This window comes from Octodon degus, unplaced genomic scaffold, assembly GCF_000260255.1.
Source record: "Octodon degus isolate 3935 unplaced genomic scaffold, OctDeg1.0 scaffold00003, whole genome shotgun sequence".
In the NCBI taxonomy this organism is placed as follows: domain Eukaryota; kingdom Metazoa; phylum Chordata; class Mammalia; order Rodentia; family Octodontidae; genus Octodon; species Octodon degus.
In genome coordinates, this window is record NW_004524579.1 from 6,856,733 (window position 1) to 6,863,932 (window position 7,200).

At 38.3% G+C, this 7,200-nt stretch overlaps 1 pseudogene; it reads left to right on the top strand.

Annotated features, from left to right (window-relative positions):
- The first annotated feature begins 5,042 nt into the window (after positions 1-5,042).
- The window catches only part of LOC101575738, a 40,492-nt pseudogene continuing 38,334 nt past the window's right edge, over positions 5,043-7,200 (top strand).

A 7,200-nucleotide genomic window follows, 5' to 3' on the forward strand; every position in this document is an offset into this window, starting at 1 on the left:
AGTTTTTTCTGCCCTCAGATGTGTAAGGACTTGAGGCTGTGAAGACGAGAAAGTACTGTCACAGGCCCATGTGCCTGGCTCTGCCCCTGGCATGGCTTAGTCTGGATGTAGCAGGGCAGTGACATGCTCAGCAGTTTTTGGCAGCGCTTTCCAGGATGGACAGGATTAAAAAAGACCATGGTATTCAGCATCCTCCCGTACTATTGCAGGGGAATGAGGAATACCTGGAATTAGGTTTCAATAACTGGAAGATAAGGGAAGATTCACCCATAGGAAACACTGAGTAAGTCCTGGCAAAGTAGAAGCAAAAAGGAAGAAGGATCAAAGTGATATGGAGTTTGATCCATGCGTAGATGCCCTGAGATTGCTAAGTCTTTGAGAACAAGATGACTGCCCGGCATCATGCTGCCAAATGTGCATGGAGGTACCCGGGGCCAGAGGAGGTAGAAGCTCCGAGCCCTGGTTTTTTCTTCTGAGTGTGGCTGACCTTGCATTGGGACAGGGTATTCTGAGGTCCTGTCTGCAGAAAGATAAAAGCATAAGAATGATGCCCTAGCAAGCTAACGAGGCGTGATGGGGAATGTCTTTGTGAATCCTGGGCACAAAAGGGAGAGCTAAGAGCACAAACTGGGGTGATAGTCCCAGAGAGCAAGAAACAGTAAGTAGGAAGGCATGGAGAGACCTGCTGTGATTGACCATCCCGTGACAACTCTCAGCTGACTTGGCTTGCAGTTGATCTCCAGTTGCACTTGGAATTTAAAAGAAGATGAATTGCTCTGGGCAAAGTGATATAGAATAATTTGTAAATATAAACAGTATAGATTACTTAAATTTAAACTTTTTTAAATGTATTTGGTTGATACAGGGTCACTACACAGCTCTGACTCATAGTGGACCTCCTTGTTTTCAACCTCCCCAGCACTGGGATTATAGGTGTGCACCACTATGCCCAGACTCTGTGGTGGACTCAGTCAGCCCTGGGGGCAGGGCTGGCACGGCATGTAGTGCCAGGGATCAAACTGTGGTCCCTGTGCATGCCTAAGCAGGTGCTTTAGTCCACTGAGCTATCTCACTGGTCTCCAAAACTAATGCTTTGTTTGGTTTTCAGTCTTTCTGTCTCATGCAAAACCAAATATTATTCAACAGTTCCTTAATTTTTCTAAAATAGAACTTTGCTAAAAGCTTACCCATTAAATCCTCTAAATGACACATGCAAAGGACTGTTTTCTTAAATGGTAAAAATTGTTTCTCCAAGACTAATCTGTTAATTATAGTATTCCAATTTTGATTAATGAAACTTATGAAGACTTTATGTAATGATTGCTTCTAACTATCCCATGAATATTACATCTTAGAATGGCAACTATTTGTGTCTATGTCAAGAACTACCAGTGTATTTCTAAAATCAATCATAAATCAAACATTTAAGAAAATGAAGGTGTGTTTCCCAAGCTACAAAAGTCTCATTGCTTTTTTTAAAAAACACAAAACTTTGTAAAAAGTATATGTAAAAATATCATTTGAATGTGGGGAAAGTTTTAAATTCATTTTTAAAAAGTAACTCCAGTCGGAGAGATGGCTCAGTAGGTTAAGCACTTCCCTGGCAAGCTCAAGGGCTGAGTTCAATCCCCAGTTCCACCAAATAAATAAATAAATAAATAACTCCAGGATCTTAATTATAAAATGTGATGTAGTACATGTACCAGGCAAGATTGGTCACAGGACCAGCAGTGCAGGTGCAGATGGGAGAGCCAGCTTCACCTGAAGTAGTGAGCACCACCTGGTTCTTAGAAATATTTTTAAAAGGATTTTTGCCATTTTCTCAGTCTTTGTGAAGTGCCTATTGATTTAACATGTCCAAAATGAAATTTTCTGCCCAAATATGCATCAAAAGAGGAATTATTAACTAGTGATGTTAAAGTTTGTGCCAAATGAAATAGAATGATTTGACTTTGAAAACATACGAATGATTATTAAGAAGAACAGAGATGCTTTCAATGGAAATGCAGGAAGAATGCAAATGGGCATTAAACTCTCTGCTTTATCTGAAAACTGTTTCTAGTGAAATGAGTCCCGGTCATTAGTAAAATGGAAGTGAAATATACAAGTGATGATTAAAACTATGATGTGTGTTTAAATAGAAAATTATCATAGCACAAGTCACATTGCATTAATTCCCCTCAAAATACTTCTCCCACTGCTATCCACACTTTCTGCAGCAGTTCTGGAGTTCCTCTTTCATGAGTGTCTTGACAAGGTGTGATCAAAACACACTGAACAATGAAATAAAATTCTATCTAACGAAAAACAGGCTCCTAAAAATCTCACCGTGTGTCCTCAACCCCCTTACTCACCAGATCTGGCACTATGTGATTCCTTACTCTTCTCTATACTCAAAATGCCATCAAAGGTAAAAATTTTAAATCAATTTGAAACAGCTATGACAGTGCAGCTAAGACATTTGTAAAAAGAAATTCCAGAACTGCTTCAGAAAATGGTAAGAGCCAGGCGTGGTAGGGCATGCCTGTAATCCCAGCACTCAAGAGGCTGAGGCAGGAAAGTAGTTCTGAGCTTGAAATCAGCCTAGGCTAAAAAATGAACTCAAGGACCACCAGAACTGCATAAGCAAGAGAGACTCTGTCTCAAAAAGACAAACATAAATAAGTAAATAAAAAAAATAAATAAAGTGCTAAGAACCAAGAAGTGAGTGTGTTCAAAGCAAGGAGGACTCTTTTGAGGAGAAACAATGGAAATATGTCTTTTATTGTAATGAATTTTTTAACTTAAATACACCCACTGATTCATGGAGCCTACACCCTGTTGGGTAGAGTGGCACTATTTGCAAGCTGACTTATTAGGTAAACTCAATTTATTTAAAGTCTAGATTGAACAAACTATGAAAAAGTTTAGATTACAGAGAAAAGCAGTAATATTTATCCTGTTTCAAAAACCTTCTTCCACCTATTAATGTGCCATAGAAAAATTAGGCATTTGTAAGTATCCTTCATTAATTCCAGCATCCCAGGCTATTGATACTGAGCATTCAAGTACTTATGGCCATTAAAATTCTGAGACTATCTTGCATATATGTACTCTTGGCAGTGTCATTAAAATAAGAAGACCAGCCTTCCCTGAAATAAGTTTGAAGACCTAATAGCTTGTTTCACCTAATTACATCAGAGAATCTCATGATAAGTAACTGTCCTTTTCAATGTCTGATGCAGGTCACTGTTTGTTGTTTAGTCCTAAATACTTGCGTAATCATTTCAAATGAGCAGTCTTTTTTTTTTTTTTGGTTTTGTTTTGTTTTGTATTTTAGTACAGGGTCTACAGAGTCTTACTTTGGAGATTGGATCCGCCTGTGTTCAGCCTCCCAAGAACTGGGATTATAGGTGCCAGCCACCTCACCCAGTCTCGATGGCCATCTCAGCATGCTGAGATCGAACCCTGGCCACTGCACTCTGCTTAAGCAGGCACTTTAGTCTGTCATATTCTTTTATATCCTCAAATAATTTTGTAATATTAAATGTTTCAACTCTTTTTGGCAAGGAAATTTTGATCAAGAGAGCTAATAAAGAGATGAAAATAGATAGGTGATACTTTTTGAGAAGAGCATTTCATGGTGAATGCATAATAAAAGTAATCTTTACGTTCAATTTACCTTTCTTTGTAAGAAAAATTAGAAATTGATAATGATAAATTTAGAAGAGTTGTGCTATTTTTAATGAGCATAAAATGCCTACCATGGTACTAGTCCAACAAAATACAAGCCCGAGGGTTTTCTTGGGCATTCAAACACAGATGTACACACACTTCACTCTCACCATCTGGGAACTCCTCGTCTGCCTTCCTCTAGTGTTTTCGCAGCCTGATGGGAAAATGTGAGGTAGTTAATATCGACGCACAAGAAAGCTTTACTTAGGAAGTAAACTAGCACAGGGCTGTGCTACAGCGTCATCTAGTAATGGCTCGGGTTTGCAATCTTCGGGTAGTACAAATAGCATGTTGGCGTAAATGGCGGAAAGATCACCACTGCTTGAGTGTTTAAGCCATGAAACATGCATGAATAACACACATAACAATGAAGGAGAGACGAAAACAAATGAAACATTAAATTCCAAAGCAGCAACGCACTTAAGACAACTTACTTGGCATCAGATGACAAAAGTGTATTATGAAAAAGCATTTTAACAATTGCTCAGCATCTATAAATACTGCGTTAAATGGTGCAGGCAGCTGGACATCATATTTGCAGGAGTTGTGAAGGGTGCCTACAGACTGGGACTTGACTGGCGAGTACAGAATCCTCCGCAGAGCGCCAGGGAGTTCCGGGGCTCCCTTTTCCTGTTGGGCTTCTCACGGGAAGAGAGCTTGTAAAGAGGACTCAGGCCAGGGATATTTCTGGCATATTTTAGAAAAAGAATAAGTACATGAGGGAAATTTTTGTCTTTCCTATGTATTCAAAAGCCATTTGTTTTTCTAATAGCACTGTATATTACACTGAATTGCGCCTGCACTGGGTAGTAATTCTCTAGAGTGTAATTTTCCCTACCTTAGCATTTCCCAACCTTTAACCACCTAGAATAAGGTACATTAAATGCTGGCTCCCTGGACAAAATTGTCCCAGTTCCTTTGAGCCCCTGAAGGATTACGAGCAAGCAAGCACATTACCAGCCACTGGGTGTGCAAGTAGGGTATAAATTTGGAGATTGATTTCAATTTGATCAGTTTCCCAGTTGCTTCCAAACCCATTTCTTTATTTTATCCTCGAATTTATGAAAGACATTTGTATGTATTTCAAGTTAAATTCCAAATTTTAAGAGAAGTAGGGATACAGAAAGACTCTTATGTAGGATCATTAATTACAGTATGAAGTAAAAATCAGCTGGCACTTCAAAAATCATTTCTGGGAGGAAGGAAATCTCGATATTTTTGGAAGCTTGTACACACTAAACATTACACTAAGTATGTTACAGGGATTATCTTTTTTAATCTTCATAACCATCTTAGGAAGTTAATAAGATTCTTACTCTATAGTGTAGATGAGGTACCTCAAGCTGCACTATGTCAGGTACGTAACTTACTTGACATCAAGCAACCTGTAAGTGGTAGAGCTTTATCTGAACTCAGACTTTTCTTCCAGCTGATGGTTTGTTTGTGGGTCTTTGTTTTCATTTTTGTTTTTGTTTTTTTGCAGTATTGGGAACTGTATCCAGGACATTCACACTAAGTTACATCCCCAGCCCTGTTTCTTTTTCTTTTAAATTTTTTTATTGTGAGACACAATCTTGCTAAGTGTTATGCTGACTAGACTGGTCTTGAACTTGCAGTTCCTCCTGCCTCAGCCTCCCAAAGTCCTGGGACGACAGAGGTGTGTCACATCCCTTCTTGGGTTTTGTGTAACTTTAGAGTCACTAGTAAAAGATAGAGACTAGGAGTCCAAGGGTGCATTTCCTTAGTTAGTATATTGTAATTTCTTCTTCAGAAAGAAAGCTGGAATTGCTGAGTAAGGAGAGCCATGTACAACTGCTTCTTCATAAGCAGAGTGTGCAGAACAGACCTAGGCATTCTATGACACCCAGTGAATGTATGAGGTAACTGGATATTTCCAAATCCTAGGTTACAAGTGTGAAAGAGGTGAGCTCTTCTTGTCTGTTCTTGTCCCCGTGTAAGGCAAATAAGGATATGATCAGAATTACTTTGCTGTTTAAAGATGTGCTGAACAATTTCACATTACTGAAACCATGTCCAACTTCTAAGAAAATGCCTTTACCATTCTTTCTTCCCCTCAGTGTTTTCTTTATTTTCCACTATATGCTCCTCTTAACCCAAAAGCAAATGCAAATATGTTTGTTTGCACACAAAATCTTGGGTCAGTAGCATTTGAATGGCAAGTGCTGGAATCCTTGTTGTGTCACTCAAATCTTCCTCATTCTGCATCAGGCTTTATAACTGAATTTGGTACAATAAACTTTCATCAAGTATAGTTATCAATAGAAACACAAAATATTCACATACTAAGTCCCACTCAAGACCTGTGTCACTAAAAAAAAAAGAAAAAGAAAATATTCATAAATGTAGGTGGTAATTCACTCAATACACAATTTACTAGATATGAAAACTGAAAAACCAGGAGCTGCTCAGACTCAAAGGAAATACCTAACTAACCCTATCAGACAAAGGTTAAACAAAGAGTCGGCATGTCAAACTATTAATTTTTTTTACATTTTTTTCCATAATTTTATTGAGAAACAAATAGCAATGAGACAGTTTCAAATCAAATTGGTAGGACAGTTTCAATAACTAACACATTGCATACATTCTTCCTAGTGGTTAATTGCTGTACAAGATGCGAACATGATATCCTATTTATAAATGCCATTAGAACAAATCCTTCTATTCATTAAGAAAATGTAGCTATATATCTATCCTAACCATTTTGAATACAAAATGGACATTCATCTGTATCCCCCTTTTTTTGTTAAGTTCCGTTATTTGAATATTATAGGTGTGGAAACTCAGCAAAATATTCTGAAAGAGTCCAGTAGTCCATAATAGTATTGGGTCTTCCGCTTGACTGGCAATGTCAGAAATTGTTGACCTGAGTCCCCTACATCTCAACATAAAACCATGGCTTTACTTCTTATATTTCATTTTTATACTTTTTTGCTGGATAGTTAAGACCAAGGTAAAGCAGAACCTATGCAACAAGATTTGTAGCTTTTGGGTCTGATAAGGTCAGTGAAATCCCCTCAGAATTTATCCTGAGATCATGTACCTCAGATTGTAGTTCCTCTGTCAGTGTCAGCCATGTGGATGAGTCATTGCTTGGCCAATGTGCTCTCTGTGAAAGCCTGAGAGAATGTTTTCTCTCCATGTGACTCTCCTTAGGCACACTCTACATCATCAATCTCTTTTCTCTTTGGCCCCATAATCTCCTTGATCAGAAAATTTGGGACACTACCGAGTTACATGAAGTAACAGTACAAGTTCTCATATGTCCTGAGTCTTAATTGACCTTGGAAGGCTAGGGCCAAAAAGTTTGCTTTCCTTGCAGTCCTCCTTTTTCTCTAATTTTGGTCTTCATACTTAGGTTGTTAACCATCCAGAAGACAAGCTTATTGTTAATACCATACAACCTAGGCTGTTAAGCTTAACCTCACTATCTGTCTGAATATCAAACATCTTAGGACTAACATG